At 44.9% G+C, this 25473-nt stretch overlaps 1 long non-coding RNA gene across 1 annotated transcript; it reads right to left on the reverse strand.

The window, feature by feature from the left end:
* Positions 1-574: 574 nt before the first annotated feature.
* On the reverse strand, positions 575-25473 carry LOC140491877 (uncharacterized). Its single transcript, XR_011963445.1, has 2 exons — positions 24808-25473; positions 575-3056 (listed from the first exon to the last, which is right to left on the reverse strand). It is a non-coding gene; the product is annotated as an uncharacterized lncRNA (long non-coding RNA).

Raw genomic sequence — 25473 nt, forward strand, 5'->3', positions numbered from 1 at the left:
TAGTGTGTGTGTATACGTGTGTGCACATGTAGTGTTGTGTATGTGTGCGCGTGTAGTGTGTGTTTTGTACGTGTGTGCATGTGTATGTGTGTGCGCGTTTTGCGTGTATATGTGCACGTGTTGTGTGTGTGTATTGTGTACGTGTGCGCGCGTGTTGTGCATGTGTGTGTGCGTGTATGTGTGCACGTGTTGTGTGTATTGTGTATGTGTGTGTACATGTGTGCGCGTGTTGTGTGCATGTGTGGTGTGCGTGTGTGTATTGTGTACGTGTGTGCGCATGGGCGTGCGTGTTATGTGCAAGTATGCTTGTGTTGTGTGCACGTGTGTATGTATTGTGTACATGTGTGTATGTGTGTGCACGTGTTGTGTGTGCGTGTTGTGTGTATGTATGTGCGTGTGTTGTGTGTGTTGTGTATGTGTGCGTGTGTGTTGTGTTGTGTGTGTGTGTAGTTTGACCTGTAATGATTAGACAGATTCACAAACTCATTCCAGGCACAGTGGGGATCTCTCCCACAGAGCAGGGAAAGGGAGCTCAGCTGTTGAAACCAACATAAACACAAGAATATATCCAATGTTTATTTGCTGAACATTGATTTTATTGAACACACATTTTCCAGAATCACATACAGGATGATCTTAGACCATGGACGCTTTCCAATACAGGCTCCCAGTGTTCCCATCAAACACTCCCAGGAAAGTTACAGCACAGGGTTAAATACAGAGTAAAGCGCTCTCTATACCGTTCTCATCAAACACACCCAGGACCGGAACAGGTTGGGGTTAAATATAGAGTAAAGCTCTCTCCCTTTACACTTTCCCCGCCAAACTTTCCTAGAACAACAACCAGACTGGCTTAGATAGAGTACAGCTTACTCGATAATGACCCAGCCAATCTTCTACACTTTTAAATGCAAAGTAAAGCTCCCTGTAACCTTTAAAATTGAAAGTAAAGCTTTCTCTACACTGCCTCATCAAATATTCCCAGGACAAGAGCCACTTGGAGATAGATAGAAAGTAAAGCCTCTCAACATGTCCCCTTCACTTTCTCCACAATAAGTACAACACCAGGTTAGATACAGGGTAAAGCTGCTTCTACACCATCACTATCAAACACTCCCAGGACAGGGACGGAACAAGGTTAGATACAGGGTAAAGCTGCCTCGACACCATCACTATCAAACACTCCCAGGACAGGGACAGAGAAAGGTTAGATACAGAGTAATGCTGCCTCTACACCATCACTATCAAACACTCCCAGGACAGGGACAGAACAAGGTTAGATACAGGGTAAAGCTGCCTCTACACCATCACTATCAAACACTCCCAGGACAGGGACAGAACAAGGTTAGATACAGAGTAAAGCTGCCTCGACACCATCACTATCAAACACTCCCAGGACAGGGACAGAACAAGGTTAGATACAGAGTAATGCTGCCTCTACACCGTCACTATCAAACACTCCCAGGACAGGGACAGAGAAAGGTTAGATACAGAGTAATGCTGCCTCTACACTGTCCCCATCAAACACTCCCAGGACAGGGACAGAGAAAGGTTAGATACAGAGTAATGCTGCCTCTACACTGTCACTATCAAACACTCCCAGGACAGGGACGGAGAAAGGCTAGATACAGAGTAATGCTGCCTCTACACTGTCCCCATCAAACACTCTCAGGACAGGGACAGAGAAAGGTTAGATAACAGAGTAAGGTTCCTTTGACACTTTAAAACTGAAACTAAAGTTCCCTTGATACCGTCCATACCAAACAATCCCAGGACAGGGTTAGCACAAGATTAAATACAGAGTAAAGCTCCCTCTACTCCTTTAAACAGAAAATAAAGCTACACTGTCCTCATCAAACAATCCCAGAACAGGTACGGCATGGGGTTAGATATAGAGTAAAGCTCTCTCTACATTTTTTAATCAGGAAGTAAACTTAAAGTTAAGCTCCCCTGATACTGTTCTCATCTGTAAACACTGTGAGGACAGGTACAACATTAGGTTAAATAGGGGTAACGCTTCCTCGGCTCTTTTAACTGGAAAGCAAAACTTCATCTACTTTTTAAACTGAAAGGAAATCTTCATCTACACTGTCTCTATCAAACACTCCTGGGCCAGGTACAGTACAGGATTAGGTACAGAGTAAAGTTGCCTCTACTCGATTAAACTGAAAGTAAAGTTTCATCTACGCTATCCCCATCGAACAGTTTCGGGCCCGATACCCCACAGGATTGGATACAATGTAAAGCTGCCTCTACACTGACAAAGGGGATGAAGCTTACATTTAGTCTGAACAAGTGCCTGCAGTGATCTTCCATACAATTTCCATTGTCCTCAATGCCTGACAATGAGGATTCAATTCAGACTCATGAAAAACTGGAAGCTGATGGTGAATGGTCATTAGGAGCTCAGCTGGGACTCTGGACTAGTGGTAACTCCAAGTCTGCAGGTAGCTCTGTGAAGAGACTGAGTGAGCTCCCAATTCAGGCCCCAAGAGATTGACCAGAGAATGCAGACGCACCATCTCCAAGCGTTTGTCTTTCTTCAGTTGAGGAATTCAGCTGACTAAGTCAGGAAAGCAGAAAGTCGGGGCACAGCAGGGAGATCAGGCTTGGCAAACAAATACTCAGTGGAACATTGTCTTCCCAAGATTCTTGCATTAATCAACAAAACATAGTTCTTTGTCTTGAGATCATCGACTGTCAGAAATGTTGTGCAAAGAGTTCATGCTTCCTCAAGCTCACCCAGTCTGAATGGTCCGCAGGGTCACAGGTCATGTTGCTGAGGTCATAGGTCACGGTGCTGCCAACACCAGTGCCTTGGTGGTTATGCCTCATTCCTTTGTGCTGGGTAACGCCAGACTCGGTAGATGATGATGGACAAGGCAGGGCCAAACATGAGGAAGCTCATCAGGATGACCGTTCCCAGGATCACCAGCACAATTGCCCAGATCTCCAGTACGTGTGCGGATATGGCATTGACCATTGGAGAGGTCACCAACTCGTCCATCGTTCACACCGACTTGTTCAAACCAACCTGACAGAAACTTCTTTCACCCCTGCAGATAAAGGAGAGAACATAAGTAAACAGGAAAGGTTAGTTATTCCCAGTCTCAACACTTGGCTCAACACCTACCCACCATCTCCAACCTTACTGACCCACTGCCCCAGGATCCAACTTCCAGAACTGGCCTTGCAATCTCCAGTAAGTGCGGATTCATCTCCAGGTAAAGGACACATACATATATATTGTTGGACTATCGGATTCTTGTGAAATAGTGGCAGTGCCCCCACCTCTGAGCCAAGAGGGCCTGTTTCAAACCCCCCCCAAAGAAGTGTGTAATAGCATCTCTGAACAGGTCGATTTGGAAATATCTATGTCGAGGGACTATGAAAAACTGGAATATGGAACTGCTTAGACATTGCTGAGTTGAAGAGGGTTGATCATGTGAATTCTTGGTCAAAGTTGACTATGGATTATCTGCTGTTTCCTGGAAAAGCAAGTAATCTTGGAGACCAAAGGGTTTTTTCAGAGAGATAAGGGGTGAATATTATAGCTCTCAATTACTAGTCAGACTTGGGAAACCCTTTGGATTTATGCTGTTCGCTGACTACTGGCAGTATCGAAGATCAACTTGGGTGATTTCCCAGATCGAGGTGTGAATTGTCATGGATGCTGACAACAGAAATCCCTCTCTCAGAAAGTGAGGGACAAACCTTAAAGCCAAGCCCCAGAAAGTTCTCTCTCTCTATCAATGAAGTAACTTGAAAATTTGATAGTGATTCAAATATCAAGACTACCACAGACAGAGTTGAGGGACGGACAGGATTGGCAGCTTGATATTCCAAGATATCCCATGATATAGAATCTGTTCCTAACTTGGAATGAGAGTTGGTTCAGTCTCAGCCTATAAATATCTCTTAAAGAGCTGGTTTTGTGCTATGTTTATCATTCTTTCATCAGACGTGGGCATCACTGGTAAAGCCAGCAAGTACTTACTATCCATGTCTAATTGCTCCATTCTGTGTGGTGCAGGTACATTCCCAGTGCAGGTATATTGAGGGGGAGTCCCAGGATTCTGACTGAGCTAATCTGAGAAATGGTGAAAATCATGGGGTGTGCAAGAGGCCAGAATTGGAGAAGGGCAGAGATCTCAGAGGTTGGAGAGCTGAAAGATGTCACAGAAATAGAAAGCGATGTTCTATGTCGGGCTCTGAAGAGGAGGGATAAGAATTTTAGAACTCAGGCTATTTGTAAAAACATTGAAACTCTGAGCAGGAGTTGGCTCCATCCTACAACGTGATCATGGCTGATCCTCTGTCTCAAAGCCGCATTCCTGTTTTGTCTCCATTAGCCTTTGAAATCTCTCTCTGTCCCTCTTCAGTGAAGTAACCAAAAACTGGAAGATAGTTATCTATCCTCTCCCGTCATTCACTATGAATGGAAATGAAACAAGGAACTGGAGATCCAAAACAATCAAAAACGAGTGCTGGAGAAACTCAGCGGGACTGCTGGGGAGAGACAAACATCATTAATGTTAAATCTTCTTGAGAACTACAGCAGCTAGGAAATGGTGTCATTAATGGTCATGATGGAGAGGGAGAAGGGTGGGAAAGAGTGAATGGAGAGACAGAGAGGGGAAGAGAGAGGGGAAAGTGAGTCAGACAAAGGGATTGTTGATTGTAAGCCAGGGAAGAAGGGAAGCGAGATTGGGGATAATGGGGACGATGAGTGGGTGAAAGTGGTTTGGCAGTGTTGAAAGTAACCCATGTTGTGGGAGAACCTGGGCTGTAGGGATGGTAATAGACATTGAAGGAGGTGCTCATGCTTGAAGCAGAAGGTGAGATCTTGTTATTCCACACAATACTGAGCCTCACTGAAACACTGTGATATGAATTGCATACTTATAACTATACAACCTAAACTCTATCCCTTCTTAAACTCCTTCTCCACAAACAGATACAGAAAGACTGACGGGACACTAAGAGTGGATTAAAACAAAAAATCGGGAAACACAGTTCAATAGCACCAGTCTGGACATCAAAATTCAATGAGCCACTTTCTTTCTCTTTCCATTTCATATTTTTGCTGTTGAGATAAGGGTGCTTGCACACTGATGCTCTCCTTCATTCGCTGGCTGGGAATGTGTCCTCCCACTGCCTTTAAATGCATTCTATTCCCCCACCAATTGGGGATTTGCAGAGGAAGGTGAGTGGAAGACAGCTAGCTGTTACTGGAGACGTTCCACACAAAGCAGAGAGACACAAAGAGAGAGAGAGATTTTAAACGTCTTCTCTTTGCAGGCTAGGTATTTCTGTGCTGTACTGGTTCCACACAAGCCACTGTTAACTGGTCAGGAGTCAATCAGAATATCGCTGCCAAACAGTTTTACTTCAGTTCAGAAACCATTGGTTCCATGGCTCTACTTCTACTCTCAGTGTTTCAAGAAAAACATTGTGAGTTGTAAACAATATAGTCGAGTGAACACAATTTTTAAAACTGCAGCTAACTCTTGAGTGGCTGAGTGGTTAGTACTGCAGCCTCACAGCACCAGGGGCCCAGGTTCGATTCTAGCCTCAGGTGACTGTCGGTGTGGAGTTTGCACATTCTCCCTGTGTTTCCTCCCTCAATCCAAAGATGTGCAGGTTAGCTGAATTGGCCTGAGGAAATTTCCCATAGTGTAGGCTATTAGTCAGGGGTAAGTGTAGGGGAATGAGTCTGGGTGGGTTACTCTTCAGATGGTCAGTGTGGACCTGTTGGGCTGAAGGGCCTGTTTCCACACTATAGGGAATCTAACTCTTTACAGTCTCCTTGGTGTAAAGCAATGTATTTCCATTTTTAAAAAACTCTGGCATCCAAGGCAATAAAAAGATGTGGTCCTTACAAGATGTTGCTGGACAGATCAAGAACCTTTGCAGTTACTGTATGAACCACAGGGGGTGACTAATACAGCTCCAAATCCAAAGAAAAGTCCAATGCCCCAGTTTTGAAGGGGAACAGAGGAATTCTCTTCAACTTATGGAGGTCAATATTTATCTCCCAGTCTTTGTAAGAGAGCAGTGGAAATGGGATCACTGAACAATTTAAACAATGAGGTTGACAGAATTTGGATTAACAAAGGGAGTGTAGGAGAATCAGGGGTAGGCAGGAAAATGGAGTTGAGGGCATAATCATATCAGTGTTATCACAGTAAATGGGGCAGGCTCAAAGGGCTGAATGGCCTGTTCCCGCTCACAATATCTATGTTCACGTAAAACATCATGAGAAAGATTATCTGGCCATTATTGTTTTGCTGCCTTGGGATCTTGCTGTTCAAAATTTGGCTGCTTTGCTTTCTACATTACAGCACTGACCAGAGGGGCTGAATGGCCTTCTTCTGCTCTTAATTCAGACGCTTGCACTTCTACATTTGAAAAGTATATTTTTAGCGACGTAGATGGGTGGGAGAAGCTCCAAGTATCAGGAAGGTGTTGTTACACTGACAAATCCCACTGTTACTTTTCCCCTTTCGACGGTGGGAAGATTTTGTTCAATGTAGAGGTTACTGGGCTGGAAATTCACTGAGACGGTCCTGAAGGAGATCCCGTGGAAAACGAAAGCATCGTTTTGTATACATTAGACGAGTTTTAAGTAGAAACGCAGGACTGAAGACAATTTGAGTAAATCTTCATAAAGACCAACAGCTAAACTCTGCGTCAGACATGCTCCTGAAGCTGTTGTGTTAACATTTATTGCTGCACATTTACAAACATAACGACAAGATTTATATTCTTTACACCCCTGTTTAACAAATCTTGTTCACCCACCAACCACATGTTCACTGAATCAATTTGACTCAGGCTCCATCAATGCCTTACTTGGAAAATTTTCATTTTCCTATTCAAGTGCTATCATGACCTCATTACTCGCTATCTCTGAAACCTTCTCCAGTCCGTTGACCCTCAATCCTAGCCTCAATTCGCAGTTCTAATTACTGCATATTTAGCTGCCTTTTCCCCAAACTCTGGTATTCCCTGCCTAAACCTTTCTACATTTCCACCTCTCTTTATTTAAACTTCCTTTAAAATGGACTTTTGGACCAATTTTCTACCACCTTATGTAGCTCGGTATAAAAGTTGGCGTGCTTAAAGACATAACAATGCTGGAAATACTCATAAGGAGAGGCTGAATAGGCCGGGGTTATATTCCCTGTAGCATTGGAGGCTGAGGGGTACCTTTACAGAGATTTATAAAACCAGGAGGGGCATGGATAGGGTGAATAGCCACGGTCTTTTTCCCAGGATGGGGGAGTCCAAAACTAGAGGGCATAGGTTTAAGGTGAGAGGGGAAAGATTTAAAAGGGTCCTGAGGGATAAGTTTTTCACACAGAGGATGATGTGTGTGTGGAATGAGCAGCCGGGGGAAGTGGTGGAGGTTGGATCATTAGGTAAAGTGAAGGCTGAGATAGGCAGATTTTTAATCATTGAGGGAATCCAGGGTTATAGGGAGAAGGAAGGCAGGAGACTGGAATTGAGGACCATTAGATTAGCCACAATCACAATGATTGGCGGAGCAGGCTCAATGGGCTGAATGGCCCCTATGTGTTCTGGTTTTAGAGATGGTTGACCCCCTCATCATGAGACTGTGACCCAAGTTCTAGATTCCCCAACCAAGGGAAGACCATAAAACATCGGAGCAGAATTAGGCCATTCGGCCCATCGAGTCTGCGCAACTATTTTCTCGTAGCTAATACATTTCTCAACCACATACTACTGTTTTCTACCTGTAACCCTTGATCCCTTTACTAATCAGGATCCTATCTATCCCTGTCTTAAATACACTTAGTGACTTGGCTTCCAAATCCTCTGTGGAAATGAGTTCCACAGATTCCCCACCCTCCAGCTGAAGAAGCTTCTCCTCATCTCAGTTCTAAAGGGCTGTCCCTTCACTCTGAGGCTGTGCCCTCGGGTCCTAGTCTCTCCGACTAGTCAAAATATCTTCTCCACGTCCACTTTATCCAGGCCTCTCAGTATTCTGTAAATTTCAATTAGATCCTCCCTCATTTTTCTAAACTGCATCGTACACAGACCCAGACTCCTCAACTGTTCCTCCTATGACAAGCTCTTCCTTCCCAGGACCACTCCTGTCAATCTCTTCTGGACCCCCTCCAACGCCTGTACATCCTTTCATGGACACAGGGAAGTATTCACCCAATACCTAACCTAACAAACCTCTGAACAAGGTTTGTTTTCAATGAGCTTATCTCTCATTCCCCTAAATTCCAGCCAAACAATCTCCTCTCTGGAATTAATCTCACTGCACTTTGGAAAAAGGCCAATCTATCCTTCCTTAGGTAAGAGACTAAAAACTCTATTACTGGAGTCAGATGTTGCCTGATCATTTGTCATTGGTGTGAAGCCATAAATTGTTGTAACTTTATATTTTTGTGCTTAATGCTTGTCTAATGGATGTGCCTGTATGCCAACGTTGTTAAGATCTTTTTGATGGTTAATAGAATCATTTAAGTGTGGTCACATTAACTCCGTTCTTTCCTGAGTCAGAATTTTCATCTGTTGGCAGTGCCTCAGAGATAGGAGGGTACTCCCTGTGGAGTATAGCCTGGGACAAGAACCTCATGTGGAGTCTTTTTAACGTGGGGAGGCTCTTACAGTACAGCTAGCAGAGTTCTGGCTGAGCAGGAACCTATCACTCTGTGAACTCAGACCTAAGTTGATCCAGATCTCCTCTGGTCACATCTTCTGTGACCATCAAGACCTGAAGTAGGACTGGAGTGCTTGGCTCAGAGACAGGAGTACTATGCACTCTGTCACAATGATGGTGGGGTATGTTAATGTCTGGTTAACAATCCAGAACTAAAAGGAGTGGTGCTGGAAAAGCACAGCCAGTCAGGCAGCATCTGAGGAGCAGGAAAATTAACATTTCGGCCATAAGCTCTTCATTAGGAATGAGGCTTGTGGGCCGGGGGGGCTGAGAGATAAATGGGAGGGGGTGATGGGGTTGGGCGGAAGGGAGCTGAGAAAGCAACAGGTAGATGAAGGTGATAGGTCAGGGGGGAGGATGGACAGGTCAGGAGGGCGGTGCCGAGTTGGAGGCTTGGGACTGGGATAATGTGGGGGGAAGGGGAAATGAGGAAGTTGTTGAAATCCATATTGATCCCGTATGGTTGCAGGGTTCCAAGATGGATTATGAGGCATCCTTCCTCCAGGCATCGGGTGTGAATAGTATCAAGGTAGCTTTATTCTGTATCTAACCCCTGTGCTGTTCCTATATGGGAGTGCTTGATCGGTCAGTGTAGAAAGAGTTTCACTCTGTCCCTGATCCTGTGCTGTATCTGTCCTGGGAGCTTTTGATGGGGACAGTATAGAGAGAGCTTTACTCCATATATAAATCCCTACTGCCTGAATAATAGGTGTGTTTTATACCCAAATTCTAACATGTCTTTGTCAGTGAACAAGGATGGCTAAGATCAAAAATGAATCCTGTATTTTCCTGTCTTGCAAACAAACCAGACTGGTAATGATATAGCGTAATGGTAATAGGTATGTAGCCTTAAGATCACTTAACAGATGGCTACTGTAAAAGTATTCAACAATCAACACTAAATATTTTGGGTAAATACAATCAGCTAAAAAAATTTCTTTATCTGCAATTAAATTTACCAGGGAGGTAAATGATATTTGTCTGATATTTAAGAATACTCCACCCAAGTCAGCCATGCGATTCTGTACAGGATTTTACAGACCCTCGCTGGCAGCTTTGTAGGACCTTGGAGTGGGGGAGGTTCTCCCCTCAACCCCACCAAGACCTTACTTCCATCTTCTGTCAGCCCTTTGTCCATCAAGATCAGTTCTTCCCACATCCCCACTCTTCCAGGTGAAGAAAACAGATTGGGAATACTGGAGGTTCAATTGCTGGACCTGATCCCATCCAGGAAACTGATCTCCACCTCCACGAGGAAACAAAAAAATAGCAGGACTCTGTGTTCATGGTTACCCACCACAAGACTGTGCGAAGATTCCTTAATAATGGGATCGCATGAAATTGCACTTCCCCAGCAATCGATCTGACCCTTTGGATGCTTTTGTAATTTATTATCATTTCTTCCTTTCATTCATGGGATGTGGGTATTGCCAACTGGGCCAGCATTTATTACCCTTGAGAAGGTGGTGGTGAGCTGCCTTCTTTCAAGATAATCAGAGGGTTAGATAAGGTGGACAGTGAGAGCCTTTTTCCTCAGATAGTGATGGCTTGCACTAGGGGGCATAACTTCAAACTGAGGGGTGATAGATATAGGATAGACGTCAGATGTAGGTTCTTAACTCCGAGAGTAGTAAGGGCGTGGAAAGACCTGCCTGCAACAATAATAGACTCATCAACTTTCAGGGCATTTAAATGGTTATTGGATAAACATATGGATGATGATGGAATAGTGTAGGTTTCACAGGTAGGCGCATTATTGAGGGCCGAAGGGCCTGTTTTGCGCTGTAATGTTCTGTGTTCTATGAATTGCTGCAGTCCATGTGATGTAGGTTGACCCATAATACCCTAAGGGAGGGAATTCCACATTTTGACCCAGTGACAGTGAAAGTTGGTGATATATTTCCAAGTCAGGATGGTGAGTGTGTTGGAGGGGAATTTGAAGGTGGTGGTGTTCCCATGTATCTGCTGCCCTTGTCCTTCTGGGTGGTACTGGCTGTGGATTTGGAAGGTGCTGTCTAAGAAGCCCTGGTGAATTTCTCGAGTGTGTCTTGGAGATAGTAGACACTGTTGCTACTGAGGGTTGCTGATGGTGGGCATGAATGTTTGGGGATGTGAGACCATGCAGGGGGACTCTGTCCTGGATGGTGTCAAACTTCTTGAGAGTTATTGGAGCTGCATCCAATCAGACAAGTAGGGAGTATTCCATCATACTCCTGACTTGTGGCTTGGCTTTGGGAAGTCAGGAGATGAGTTACTTACCATGGAATCTTCCGTTAATCAAATTTTCAGATGAGCTGCTGATTCTGTGAGGTAAAAATCATAGTTTCCATATTCCCAGCTGAGGTGGGATTGAAAGGCTGGGGCTATAGCACCACCTGCTCATTCACCCAACTGCAGCTTGACCAAGCCATGGCTCATTGTGGCGGGGGAATGGGACGGGGAAGTCAGTCACGTCCCAGTGTGGGGTCAAGGACCCTGCTCTTTGCTGGAAGAACATTGTGTTATTGACACACACCTTTCATCATACCCAAATCAGCTGGAGTATTCTGAACTGTGTAAAAGTCGGAATGTTCCAGAACTCACTGGTGTATTTAGTGACTCCCTCTTCATTCCACTGAAGTTAAAAATCACACAACACCAGGTTATAGTCCAACAGGTTTACTTGGGGGCACTCGCTTTTGAAGTGCTGCTCCTTCATCAGGTGGTTGTGTACCTGCTGAAGGAGCAGTGCTCTGAAAGTGATTGCTTCCACATAAACCTGTTGGACTATAACCTGGTGTTGTGTGATTTTTATCTTCATCCCGAGACCACCATCAGCATTTACCTGCTCTGGTGGTGACTCTCCCTCAGCCCCTCCCAATCCCCTGCCCCTCTCCACCATTGTTTTTATGGACTTCGTGGATTTGAACATTTTCCTTGTCACAGAAAACTAGGCCAGTGTAAGTTTCTTCAGAATGACACAATATTTCCAGTGCAACATTCTTGTTGCAGGAAGGCAACAACATGAACTGTTCAGTCCCATTCACAGTTTGAGATTTTAAGTATACTTACCTCTTAATTTTTTTAATATATTAACACACTTTTAATTACTTCTACTTTCTGCCTCTTTTTTTTAATTCAATATTTCATTCTATTTCTGCAGCTCATTTAATTCTCAGTTCACTGACCTCTTTCTCCATTTTCCCTCTGTTTCACCCTCAGTCCATGGTGAATTAAACAGACTGCTGTCCTAATCATTCACTGAGCTCTCACCTTCCCTATTGTTCTGCTATACTGTGACCAGCTTGCGCGCTCAGCCAATTACACTGCAAATTCTATTTAATATTCATTAAAGGCTGAGAGAAAGTGTCTAACTCAAGGCACACATTACAACATACCTCACGCAATCAGGGTGTTAAATTGCAAGCAAAATAAAACTGACATAAATGCTGAAGTACAGGACAGATTGAACAACAGTGTACGTGAAAGTTTGATGCTTGACAGATGCTGACACAAAGTCAGTCTGAAACTTGCCAGATCCTCAGTACACACAGAGAAAAGTTACTTCAGCTACACACTATTTCTGTCCACTGGCCAACATCAGGCAGGCATGGAATCTGAGAATTCATACAAGATCAACAAGAATGTTGGTTGTAAGAGGTCATTACCATATCTCTCAGGAATAAGTCAATGAATTTCACTGAATTCCAGAGTACACTCATATATTCTTACTTTTGCACTCTTGCTCAATCTTCCTCAAATGAGTAAGGAAATTCAGCATGTCCATAAAGACACTTTACCAATTTTCATTGATGCGCCTTCGAAGGTACTTTATCTGGATGCATCCTGGCTTGGTATGGCAGCTGCTCTGCTCAGGACCGTAAGAAACTACAAAATTGTGAATACAGCCCAGTCCATCACACAAACCAACCTCCCATTGACTCCACCTTGCTGGCTTGGGAAAGCAGCCAACATCATCAAAGACCCCTCCCACCCGGTTATAATCTCTTCCAACCTCTTCCGTCAGGCAGAAGACAGAAAAGATTAAACACACGTACCAACTGATTCAAGAACAACTGCTTCCCCGCTGTTATTAGACTTCTGAATGGACCTCTCAAATTTAAAATTTAATGTTGACTCGCTGTTTGTGCACCCTCTCTGCAGCCATAACATTGCATTCCTCCCTCTGTCTTTTATCCTAATGCACTTTGTATGGTATGATCTGCCCGTACTGCACGCAAAACAACATTTTTCACTGTGCTGAGACACATGACAATAATAAGTCAAATCAATCATAGGGAAATACCATTTTGCACAGAGCAAGCACCTGAAATTGCACAGAATGAGGTGAAAAATATCCATTTAATACTTCACCCATGTCTCCTACCTCCATGTGTCAATTCCTTGCTTAGTCCCCATTCAGCCCCACTTCTGCTTTTACTATTATTAACACTTATGATTCTTTTTCTCTTTTTTTCACTGTTAATATGCCAAAAGAAGATTTTTGGATTCCTATTTATATTAGCTGCTTTTCTCATAATAGTTCCTTATTTGCTTTCTCATCTCCCTTCTGACCGTTTGGTATTCTTCTTGACCCTCAACTGCATTTTCTACCTCACACCTGTTGGAAGCACATTAATTTTTCCTTTAATATAAATTTCTACCTCCTTTTACATCGGATCCCGTGGATTTGTTTGCCTTTCCACGGGAACGTTCATTGACCAGCCCCACTCTGAAGGCAGAAGGTAAACATTGTTAAAAAAAGAGACATGAACGTGAAACCTTTCCTCTTGCATTTCAGATCAGACAAGAGCAAGAAAAACAACTTTGTGAAGGAATCAACTATTGATCCAGCTATGAGAACAGGTTGCTGATTGGTTGGAATGGAGATGTAGCAGGAACTGTTTTCTGTCAATCTCAGTTTACTGATTAAGTTCAAACCAGGCAAGTTCACTTTAATTTCATTGGTGTTCAATTCCAACACACTCGACCCTCCCGCACTCAGGTTTCTCTATGACATTCCTCCCTGACATTAATTCTGGCATCCCTGTCTTGGATGGCTGCATCAAACAAGGCCGTAACATGGCCTTCGAGCATTTCCCTCAACCCCAGTTAACAGCAGCTGCTCTGCAGAACCCCACACGGATTACTCAGCACTGAGCTATCATGGACCCAATGCCGAAGACACCCTGGCCAGCTTTCTCAGAGTTGGAGATGAGCCAGCTTTGGCATCAAAGATTTCTGTGAACAGCCTGGTCAGTCTATACTCCTGACTTCAAGGCTTTGAGGTAAATCATTTGTTAATCAGCCAAGAGTCCCTCAGGAGGAACTGTCTGATAAGGAGCAAAACTGTCAGAATGACTTCTCAAGTCTCCCGCACCTTGTGAAACCAGTCCAGACACCGTGTGCGGTCTCCCAACGTTGAAATAATGATTCACCAATTCACTTTATTTCTACGTTGCCACACAACCATTGTTCATGGTTCCTTTGGCCATTCACAGGTGGACTCTCCTGCACAAGTCTTGACCAATATGAAGCCAAACAACTTGAGAAAGAGAGGCAGCAAGATCTCTTTCAGGCCACCAGTCTGACCCACGGTTCAATAAGGCTGAACCTCTACCTAAACCCCACCAGATGGATCCTACTCTTAATTTCCTTCACTGTGTGTTTTATTCACTTGTGGAATGTGGGTGTTGCTGGCCAGGCCATCACTGATTGTCCATCCCTTGAGAAGGTGGCGATGAGCTGCTTTCTTGAACCGCCACACACTCTATGCTGCACATACAATCCCCACAGAATCCATTGATCTCAGCGATGGAAAGAATCAACGCTGGGGTAGTGAGTGAGGTAGTGGGGGCAGGATTATGTGGCAATGGGATGAGAGTGCAGGGTGTTAGTGATGGCTGTGAGTGGGGGGTTATTGGTATGGACACATGGCACAGTGTGGGTGCACGGTGTGGGCATAGGTGAGGGGCTCAGAGTGTGAATGACATTGGTGGGGTGTGTACAGGGTTTGGGTGACGGGCACAGAGTTAACTGAGGGTAAGAGTGAGCGGTGTGTATGAGGTGTGTGACCATTCAGAACCACCCAACTCCTGGCCTTAATACAGCTTTGTTTCCATACATGGTCAGAAGGGCAAAATCCTAGACCTTCAGTGAGAGTGATCGCTATTGACATCAAGACAGCACTTGATCACCACGGAGTCCAGTGAGCGTGCTCAGTGGGGATCAAGGGGAACAGTCCTGGAAGGTGCTCAGTCTCTTGGGTGTGCTTGGACTCATCCAGGCAAGTGGGGAGCATTTGATCCTGATTGGAGTCTTCTAGATTGCAGACAGGCTTTGTGGAGCAGCTGGTGAACTACTTGCTGCAAGATTCTTAGCCTCTATCCTACTCTCATTACCAAGGCTCTCACCTACCTGATCCAGTTGGGTTTCTGGTCAATGGTGACCTCCAAGGTGGTAATACTGGGGGAATTCGGTGCTGGCAATAACACTGAATGTCAAGGAGAGGTGGTTGAACATTTGAATGAGATGCTAAACTGAAACCTGGCGTACCCTCTCAGATGAACCTCAAAGATCCTATGGAACTTCCAAAGAAGAGCAATGGAAATCTTCCTGGTTGACATTTAACCAACTTAAATCCTGAGACAGATGATAAGGTATGAAGCTAGATGCAAATTCTTTCTTGACAATTGTTAATATCTGTTATCTACTGACTCACCCATTGTAGCAGTCATCACTCTTTGTTTCCAAATGGAATAGATCTTCAAGTTTACAAATGTAAGAACCACTTCTTATAGGATTACTATTACCAAAAAGAATGGAAACCGGAACATGTAACACACTCCTGTCCCTGTGCTGCAGAGGGCATTGAGTGTAGCAGTGGGGATTTTGCATGCTCTGTCTCAAGTCACAGCCAGACATGGACGTACCCACAAACAGGAGCAGGCAGTCAGACAAGATCATTCTCTTCATCACCTGGATCTGTTAATATCCAACTTGGCCAGATGGCAAACCCAGGAAGGTGCTAATGATGAGGCATACTTTATACATTTTCAATTAATTAAAATAAGCAAAGTAACCAAAGAGTGACCCGTTAAAGGGTATTTCAACTAAAACTAAACAAACTTTGAATAAAGCAAGAACATTAATGAAATCTTGAACTAAAATACCATTCCTGGGGCTAATGAGGTTCCTAAGATGCTTCCCCCCCCCGGTTGTGGAAGGCAGTCACTCTTTAAGTGCTCAATATATTTGTAAGCAACGTTCAGGGATTGTTAGAACACATCTCTGGAGCAGAGATGTCTCCTGGGTCAAAGGTAGGGACCCCACCACTGTGCCAAAATTGCCTCTCTAAATGTGGATGGTTTAGGCATTTTCCTCATCAACCTGTTCACAGATGTTATTAAACATGCTCTAGACCAGATGGGGCTTGAACCCAGGCCTCCTGGTCCTGGTCCGGAGATAGGGACACTATCACTGTGCCACAGGAACCCTATATGTGCTCAAGGCACCTGCAGTAGTTCCACTCTCCCACTGTAGAGAGATGACTGGTGGTGGTTTAACCTGAGGATCAGTGCCTCAAGTGAGAGGAATGAATGAGAAGGAGAGACCGTCATGGTAGCCTCAGCTGGTTTCTGAAATGAACTCATGCTGTTGGAGACACACTGCAACACAAACCCAGCCGTCCAGCCAACTGAGCTAACTGACCCCATAACAGAACATGGACAATTGTCTATCTTCTGTGGTTTATGGGACCTCTTCCCCATTTTGCTGTATCATGAGACCATGATACGTGCATCCTAAATGTTTTTTTACACGTCATAACTGTCTCCAAATTTAGCTTCTTTACTTCACAGGTCTACACTGAGGTTTTCAGGTTCTTTAGGCAGAATTCTTTCTGTGGGTAGTTATTACCCTTTTCCTGTTTTCTTCTCAGTACAGAAAGTCTAAACACTGTGTGCAAAAAAAGATCAACTGTTAAATTGCAGGGTTATTGTGGTCAAGTTGTTTGAAACCTAAGAAAACAGCAGAGGAACTTGGAGCACCACCTAGGCCATTTCACACCTTGAGCCAACATTAAATTGAATTAAACCCTGAGAGAGGTTCATGGCCTAGTGGTATTATCACTATAACGTTCATCCAGAGAGCCAGGTCATGCTTTGGGTATAAAACAGAAATTGCTGGAAAAAGGTTCGGCAGGTCAGGCAGCACCTGTGAAGAGAGAAAGCGGCGCTAATGTTCTGGGTCCAGTGTGACTCTGCTTCGGAACTCAGGAAGGGTCACTGGACGCAAAATGTTAACTTTGCTTTCTCTCTTTACAGGTGCTGCCTGACCTACTGAGTTTTTCCAGCAATTTCTGTTTTTGTTTCTGATTTCCAGCATCCACAGTTCCTTGTTTTTATTATTGAACGATCTGAGGACCTGGGTTTGGCAGATCGTGGAATTCAAATTCAATAAATATCTGGTATTCAGAGGTCTCAGGGTGACCATGAAATCATTGTCAAGGCCAGACCATCTGGTTCACGAATGTCTTTCAAGGGTGGAAATCTGCCATCCTTATCTGGTCTGGCCTACGTATGACTTCAGACCCACAGCAATGTGGTTGGCTCTGAACTGCCCTCTGGGTAATTAGGGATAAGCAATAAATACTAGCCTAGCCAGCGATGCTCACATCCTGTGAATGAATCCAAAAGGCCACAACCGGGTTGGCATCAGCAGCTGAGTCCTCTTAGAATCCCTACAGTGTGGAAACAGGCCCTTCAACCCAACAAGTCCACACTGACCCTCTAAAGAGCAACCCACCCAGACCCATTCCCCTACCCTATTACTCTACATTTCCCCTGACTAATGCATCTAACCTACACATTCCTGACAATCTGGGGCAATTTAGCATGGCCAATACATCCTAACCTGCACACCTTTGGACTACGCGAGGAAACCAGAGTACTCTGAGGAAACCCATGCAGACACGGAGAATGTGCAAACTCCACACAGACAGTCGCCCGAGGGTGGAATTGAACATGGGTCCCTGGCGCTGTGAGGAAGCAGTGCTAACCACTGAGCCACCGTGCTGACTCCATCTGGAGATACTGGGCAAAAATTGTTTCAGAGAGTGGGAAAGAAGGGGACCATTATCTTCACCAAGATGTTCTTCAATCATCAGAGGCAAACCCCACCCACCACCACACTGGATATAATACCTTCCCTCCTATCTGCCATCTCTCCAGTACCCATCTCCTCACACTCCACCAGCCTATCCAGTCAAGTTGGCTGAACTCTCCACATCCAACACACAAGACGTCTCTCAGCCCGGGATTCATTAGGTCTTCTCTGAAGGACTTGTGGCATCTCCAGGGGGTGGCACTTCCTGTCACTGAGAGCTGGACATCCCACTCTCCGTCAACTCAGACCACCAACTGTGCACTACTGGAGGCAGGCACTTACTGTCTAGAGGGCAGTTTAAGAGTAGACCACACTGCTGTCCAGACCAGGTAAGGATAGTTTCCTTCCCCAAAATACATTCATGAACCAGATGGGTTTTTCCTGACAATCATCTACCGTTTCACAGTCATCATTAGACTTATAGAATCCAGATTTTTTTATTGAATTCAAATTCCACCATCTGTTGTGGCTTGACTCGAACCCGGGTCCCCAGAACATTTTCTGGTTCTCTGGATTAACAGGCCAGCGACAATACTTGATAACACTGTTACCTTCCCCTTTCCTTTGGTTAAGGGGGTGCAGGGAGCAAGTGATTTGCCCTCACCATAATATTCGACCTATGGTTTGACCAATGCTGTTTGGAGTCAGATTTCCTTCCTCTTGTTCTCTAATGCCGGAGGGAAGCATATCATTAGAGTCTGAATTGTTTACAGACCTTCTGCTATTAATGTATACAGATCTTTTAATCTGTCTGAACACAATTTCTCATCAATTAAGAAAGATTTGGCTTTTCTATTTTTCATATTTATTTGTGGTCAAAACATTTAATAGAACATAGAATAATACAACGCTGAACAGGCCCTTCGGCCCTCGAAGTTGTGCTGACCTGTGAACTATTCTCAGCTCGTCCCCCTACACTATCCCATCATCATTCATGTGCTTATCCAAGGATTGTTTAAATCTCCCTAACGTGGCTGAGTTGACTACATTAGCAGGTAGGGCATTCCATGCCCTTACCACTCTCTGAGTAAAGAACCTGCCTCTGATATCTGCTTTCAAGAAGGAGTTGGATATAGTTCTCAGGGCTAAAGGGATCAAAGGGCATCAGGGAGAAGGCAGGAACAGGAGACTGAGTTGGATGTTCAACCACCATCATACTGAATGGCAAAGCAGGCTTGATGGGCCGAATGGCCTCCTCCTGCTCCTATTTTCTATGATTCTATACCAAAGTGAATAACTGATCTAACAAACAGGTTTGTTTTTAAATAGAAACAGGATGTCTTTATCTGTTGGTTAGCATTTTGAACTCAGCTGATTGAGTGACAAGGGAGATAGCACGCCAGCTGCCAACTATACATTCCACCCACGTCATCAGTTTGATAATAGAGACATGGAGACGGTGTAGCCTTGAAATACTACATGAATGAATTTGAGAACAGTGCAGTCCAGTGCTGGTGAAGAGCAAGGAAATGGGGCTGTAATAGCAATGTCATTGATTCCGCAACCCAGGGAACCTCACCACAGCAGCTTCTGAAATTTAGTTCAATCACACGTAGCACATGGTGTCCTTAAATCAACGATTGTTGTGAAAAATCATCTATTGCCCCTTATGAAAGGTATAGCTGAGATAGATAGATTCTCAAACAATCAGGGCATCAACTATCACGGGGCAAAGACAGGAAAATGGAGCCACAGATTATCAAATAAGTCATGATTTGGAGATGTCGGTGTAGCACTGGGGTGTACAAAGTTAAAAATTACACAACACCAGATTATAGGCCAACAGGTTTCATTGGAAGCACTAGCTTTTGGAGTTATGGTATCATGAATTACTTATGTGGATGGGAGAAAGTGAGGACTGCAGATGCTGGAGATCAGAGTAGGAAAGTGTGGTGCTGGAAAAGCACAGCAGGTCAGGCAGCATCCAAACAGCAGGGCTCTCTTGCTCTTTGGATGCTGCCTGAACTTTTTTTTAACACTTACTTGGATGATCAGCCATGATGGTGTTGAAGGGCTGAATGGCCTACTCCTGCTCCTGTTCTCTGGGTTTTGAATGGCAGAGCAGGCTCTGAGTTGAATTCCTACTCCTGCTCCCACCTCTTATGGTCATGACTCCAGAACCACAGCAATGTGACTGACTCTTAGGTCTCTCAACTGAAACAGTTCAACAAGCAACTCAATTCCAGGGCATTTAGAGTCGGGTAACAAATGCTGGCCTTGCCTGTGATGCCCCCATCCCATGAAAGAGGAAAGAAGCCCCTATTCGGTAACCCATGCACCAGGTCTTTGGCGAATGTATTCAGTTAACCATGTAATGTTTCCCTTTGCAAGTATCTTTTGAAACTTTCCATTGAATCTGCTTCCACCACCTTTTCAGACAGCACCTACCAGATCATAACAACTCAGTGCGTTAAAAACAATCTCCCTCATGCCACCTCCAGTTGCTTTGCCAATCACCGCAGATCTGGTGTCCTCTGGTTTCTGATTTTTCCACCACTGAAAACACTTCTTTAACAAAAACACTCATGTTTTGAATGTTTCCAGTAAATCTCCTCTTAGCGCTCTCTGATTTGTGAGGAATGACTCCAACATACTGAGGCAGTGCTGCCCTGTTAAAGGTACCATCATCGGCACAATGTGAGGCGCTGCGCAGGTAAACATGGTTACCACTTGTAGCAGAGTAGGACAGTCCATGCTGAGAACCAATATCACTGTGGTTTGCCAGGCGACTAACAGAGGGAGTGTTGTGGGAGCAGAGGCAGGGGAAGGGAGGTTTGAGCAGCACCTTTGGAGTTGGGAGCTCTTGTGATTAGAACTCCAGGAATATACACCCCCCCCCCCCCCCCCCCCCCCCACCGGCAATCTTGGCACACCAGAATGCCCACCAACATGGTTGGGTGCTCAAGAGGTAAAGTCAATCCGAAGAGCACTAGACTTAAGGAAGGCAATGGCCGAGTGGTATTATTGCTGGACTGAAACCCAGGCAATGTTCTGGGGGTCTGGGTTTGAATCCTGCCATGGCAGGTGGTGGAATTTGAATCCAACAAAAATCAGGAATTAAAAGTCTCATGTTGAGTGCTGGGAAAACCTGTCTGGTTCATGGCTGTAAAGAAAACTTTCTTCAGAAAAAGAAACTGTCATCCTTACCCCTTCTGGCCTACATGTGACTCCAGACCAACAGCAACGTGGTTGACTCACAAGAGCCCACTGGGTAATTTGGGACGAGCAATAAATGCTGGGCCTGACCAGAGATGCACTTATCCCGTCAATGAGAAAAAGAGTGACCTCTCCAGTTATTCAAAATGTTGCTCACACTGTTCATCTGAAAGATTACTCACTATTTCTCTGTTACTCACAATCTCTACCCCTGTCTCATAAATTACTGGCTTTCTGCTTTGTTTATATGTTGTGCAATCGGAAAGAGTTTTTGTGGTCATCTTGTAAAAGCAAAGACTTTGGGCAGTGTCTAACTCACTCGCCTCTGAGTCAGAAAGTCGCGTGCTTTCAAACCTCACTTCACAGGTTCCAGCATCAAGTCTAGGCTGATGCTCACAGTGCAGTACTGAGAGAGTGCTGCACTGCCTTTTGGAAGATACATGAAATATAAGACTTAGGAAAAGAGCAGACTATTCAGCCCTTTGAGTCTGCTCCACCACTGAATAAGATCTGGTTCTGTTCCCAGCTTCAATTTCCTACATGAACCCAATGACCCTGCACTCCCTTATCTGTCAAAAATTTATTGAATTCTGCCTTGAATAAAGTTAAACCTGCACTATCTTCTGAGCAAGAGAATTCCACACTCTAAAGAACCTTACAGAAAATATTTCTCTCTGCTTTTTGTTGAAAAAGAGACTCCTTACTCATAAACTGTGTCCCCCAGTTGTAGTGTCCCCCATAAAAGGAAACATTCTCCTGTATCCATTGTATCTAGTCCCTTCAAAATCTTGCTGATAAAATAATAGGTTCACATTTACCCATGTTATAATCCATCTGCCAACTTTGTACCCATTCACTTCAGACTCTCTGCCTTCTCTCAGCAATTTATTTTCCTAACTATTTCAGTGTCATTGACATATTTAGCAACTGTACAGCATTCCTCCCCCACCCCCTCCAATAATGTATGAAGGTTATAAATAGTTGAGGTACCAGCACTAATCCAGTGGCATTCCATTAGTGACAGCTTGTAACCTGAAGATACATAACGGAGTGCTGCATGTCACAGGCATTGGACTGAGGGAGTGCTGCACTGTCAGAGGGTCAATACTGAGGGAGTGCTACACTGTCAGAGGGCCAGTACTGAGGAGTGCTGCACTGTCAGAGGGTCAGTACTGAGGGAGTGCCGCACTGTCAGAGGGTCAGTACTAGGGAGTGTTGCACTGTCAAAGGGTCAGTACTGAGGGAGTGCTGCACTGTCCGAGGGTCAGTGCTGAGGGAGTGCTGCACTGTCAGAGGGTCGTGACTGAGGGAGTGCTGCACTGTCAGATGGTAAGTACTGAGGGAGTGCTGCACTGTCAGAAGGTCAGTGCTGAGGGAGTGCTGCACTGTCAGAGGGTCAGTACTGAGGGAGTGCTGCACTGTCAGAGGGTCAGTACTGAGGGAGTGCTGCACTGTTGGAGGGGCAGTACTGAGGTAGTGCTGCACTGTCAGATGGTAAGTACTGAGGGAGTGCTGCACTGTCAGAGGGTCACAACTGAGGGAGCACTGCACTATCAGATGGTCAGTGCTGAGGGAGTTCTATAGTGTCAGAGGGTCAGAACTGAGGGAGTGTTGTACTGTCAAAGGGGCAGTGCTGAGGGAGTGCTGCACTGTCAGAGGGTCAGAACTGAGGGTGCACTGCACTGTTCGAGAAGAAATCGAACCACCTCTCCATCTGCCAATGGCCTGGGTCAATAATTGACCCTCACGAGCAATATTGAGAAAAATAGATTATCAGCTTGTCTCAGTGCTCGCTGTGGGACCTATCTGAAAAGCTGCAACATTCAGCTGCGAATGCTGGTGGACAATTGAATAACTAACAGGAAATGGTGGCTCTAAAAATATCCTCATTTTCAATCGTGGTGGGGCTCAGCACATTAGTGCAACAGATAAGAATGCAGCATTTGGAACAATCTTCAGTCAGAGTACCAAATGGATGATCCATATTGGTACTTGCCAGTCGTCTCCAGCCAAATCAATTCACTCCAAATGATATCAGAAAGGATTTAAGGCACTGGATAGTGCAAAGACTATGGGCCCTGACAATTTTCCAGCAATAATACTGGGGTTTTGGACTCCAGAACTTGCCACTCCCCTAGCCAAGGTCTTCCGATACACTACAACACTGATATCTGACCAACAATGTGGAAAATTGCCCCAATCTGATCACAAAAAGCAGAATGAATCCATTGTAGACAATTACCGCCCCATTGCTTCACAAGAAACGACAGCAATGAATTGGAAGGGATTTTTGCCAGCCTCAGAGACACAGGAAGGCCGGGAAAGAGAGGTGGGCATCTAGGATTGCCTAAAACGTCGATTCTCCTGCTCCTTTTCCAGCACCACCCTAATCTTGATCCAGGATTGACAATCCCTTCTCAAGCCCTACTAGACAAAACCATGTCAAATACTGACCTGTGATTCCACCTCCATGTGATCAATGGGGGGGATCCCCCGGTTTTGTATCAGTCTTTCTCAGGCAAGGTACAGAACAGCAATTCAGACAGAAACAAAAAAAAAACAGGAAATGCTGAAGAAACTCAGCAGGCCTGGCAGCATCTGTGGGTATAGAGTTAACATTTCGGGTCCAGTGACCTTACGTCAGAACTGAGTGTAATTAGGAAAGATGATTCAGATAAGAGTCTGTAATGTGAAAGGCACATGTTGCTGGATCAGCAGAAAAGATCAGGCCAATGTAACCACTGGAGCGTAAGTGCTGAAAACCCATCATATTCATGTTGTTGGCACTCTGTGGAGGAGATTAAGAGTCCTTTCATCATCCAGTTGGGGCTCACTGTGTAACACTACCCACCAGTGAATCTACCAGTTTGATTGTGAGGGAAAGCTCTCAATTTAAACTCAGCCTTCTTTAGGCAAATCAGCAAGGATTTGGAGGAGCTGGTGTCGGAATGGGGTGGACAAAGTTAAAAACCACACAACACCAGGTTATAGTTCAACAGGTTTGCTCGAAATTCTGTGTCTTACAATCCTATTCTCCACAACCACCTGATGAAGGAGCAGGGCTCTGAAAGCTAGTGCTTCCACTTGGACTATAACCTGGCGTTGGGTGATTTTTGACATCAATCAGCAAGTTTGACTTACACCACACTTTCCCAAGTAACTGATGCCTGAACACGATTAAAATTAGTAAACATTTCATCGCAGATCACAGTTTTAGTGATTTAAAACCACGAGCAAACTATCAACTACTAAACAAAAGAAACGATGAATTCAGAAGGCGGTTCCCCGGACCCATACATAAACCCTGCTTTCCCTCTTCCCAGACGCTGCCAGACCTGCTGAGTTTTCCCAGTAATTTCTAATATCGAAACCATGAGCTGCATTCTTCCGAGTGCTCCGGGAACTGATCATTCTTAAATACGGCAGAGAATACCTTTTGTTTTTGACCTGAAATGGTGGAAACATCCGAAGTGATCGCTGTCTAATTGAACACGTCTCGCAGCAGTCAACAAAGCCCCGGGGCAATTTCCAGCGCGTTTTGCGACGGGTTTTCCGATAGCGCTCGAAAAGCAATGCCTTTGGCGGACAGTTAGGATTATTATATCCACCCTCCGCTTTGAAAGCCACCAAGCAGGACCCCCCCCCCCCCTTTTGTCTTTCAGTCACTTCATGGCTGGCTTTACAGAGGGGCTCTCGGGGAAGGGGGTGGGAGCTGGGTTTGTGGGGGAGGCAGGGAAAGGGGATAAAACCTGTTGGTTCTGCTGGAGACACATGGAGTGATTTGTGAAAAGCAGACACATTGTACTTACACAGAGAGAGTCCAGCCCCAGCGCAGCTCCTCGATCCTCCCTCCAGCCAGCTCCTGTCTGACCAGTCACTTCGGGACTAAACCTTACGTTTCACGGACACTTTTTCCAGCAGAAAGTATCTTTTCGACTTTTCTCCCCTCCCTCGTGAGAAATGACAGTGGAAAGTGCGATAGCAACAAACGTCACATTCCTTTTGTGTTTCAGCTGCTGCGGCTCCACCAGTTTTAACAACGCAAAGTCGCCAAATTAAAATGTAATTTTTAACAAACTTGCCCCGGCCTTCAAACATCCTAATTTAGAATATAATTGATGGGGGAAGGAGAGATGATCAGGGATATGCAGGAATGTATACTAAGGTTAAAATCTGATCGGTCATGATTTTATTGAATGGCAGAACGGGATTGAAGGGCCGATGTCCTCTTTTTGAGACGAACAGCACAGGGTTTCACTATGATTAGGTTACCTACAGTGTGGAAACAGGCCCTTCAGCCCAAGCTGACTCTCCAAAGAGTAACCCACCCAGACCCATTTTCCCTCTGACTAATGCACCTAACACTATCAGCAATTTTAGCATGGTGAATTCACCTGACTGGCACATCTTTGGACTGTGAGAGGAAACCAGAACACCCAGAGGAAACCCACGCAGACACGGGGAGAATGCGCAAA

This window comes from Chiloscyllium punctatum, chromosome 20 (assembly GCF_047496795.1).
Source record: "Chiloscyllium punctatum isolate Juve2018m chromosome 20, sChiPun1.3, whole genome shotgun sequence".
Taxonomy (NCBI): Eukaryota; Metazoa; Chordata; class Chondrichthyes; order Orectolobiformes; family Hemiscylliidae; genus Chiloscyllium; species Chiloscyllium punctatum.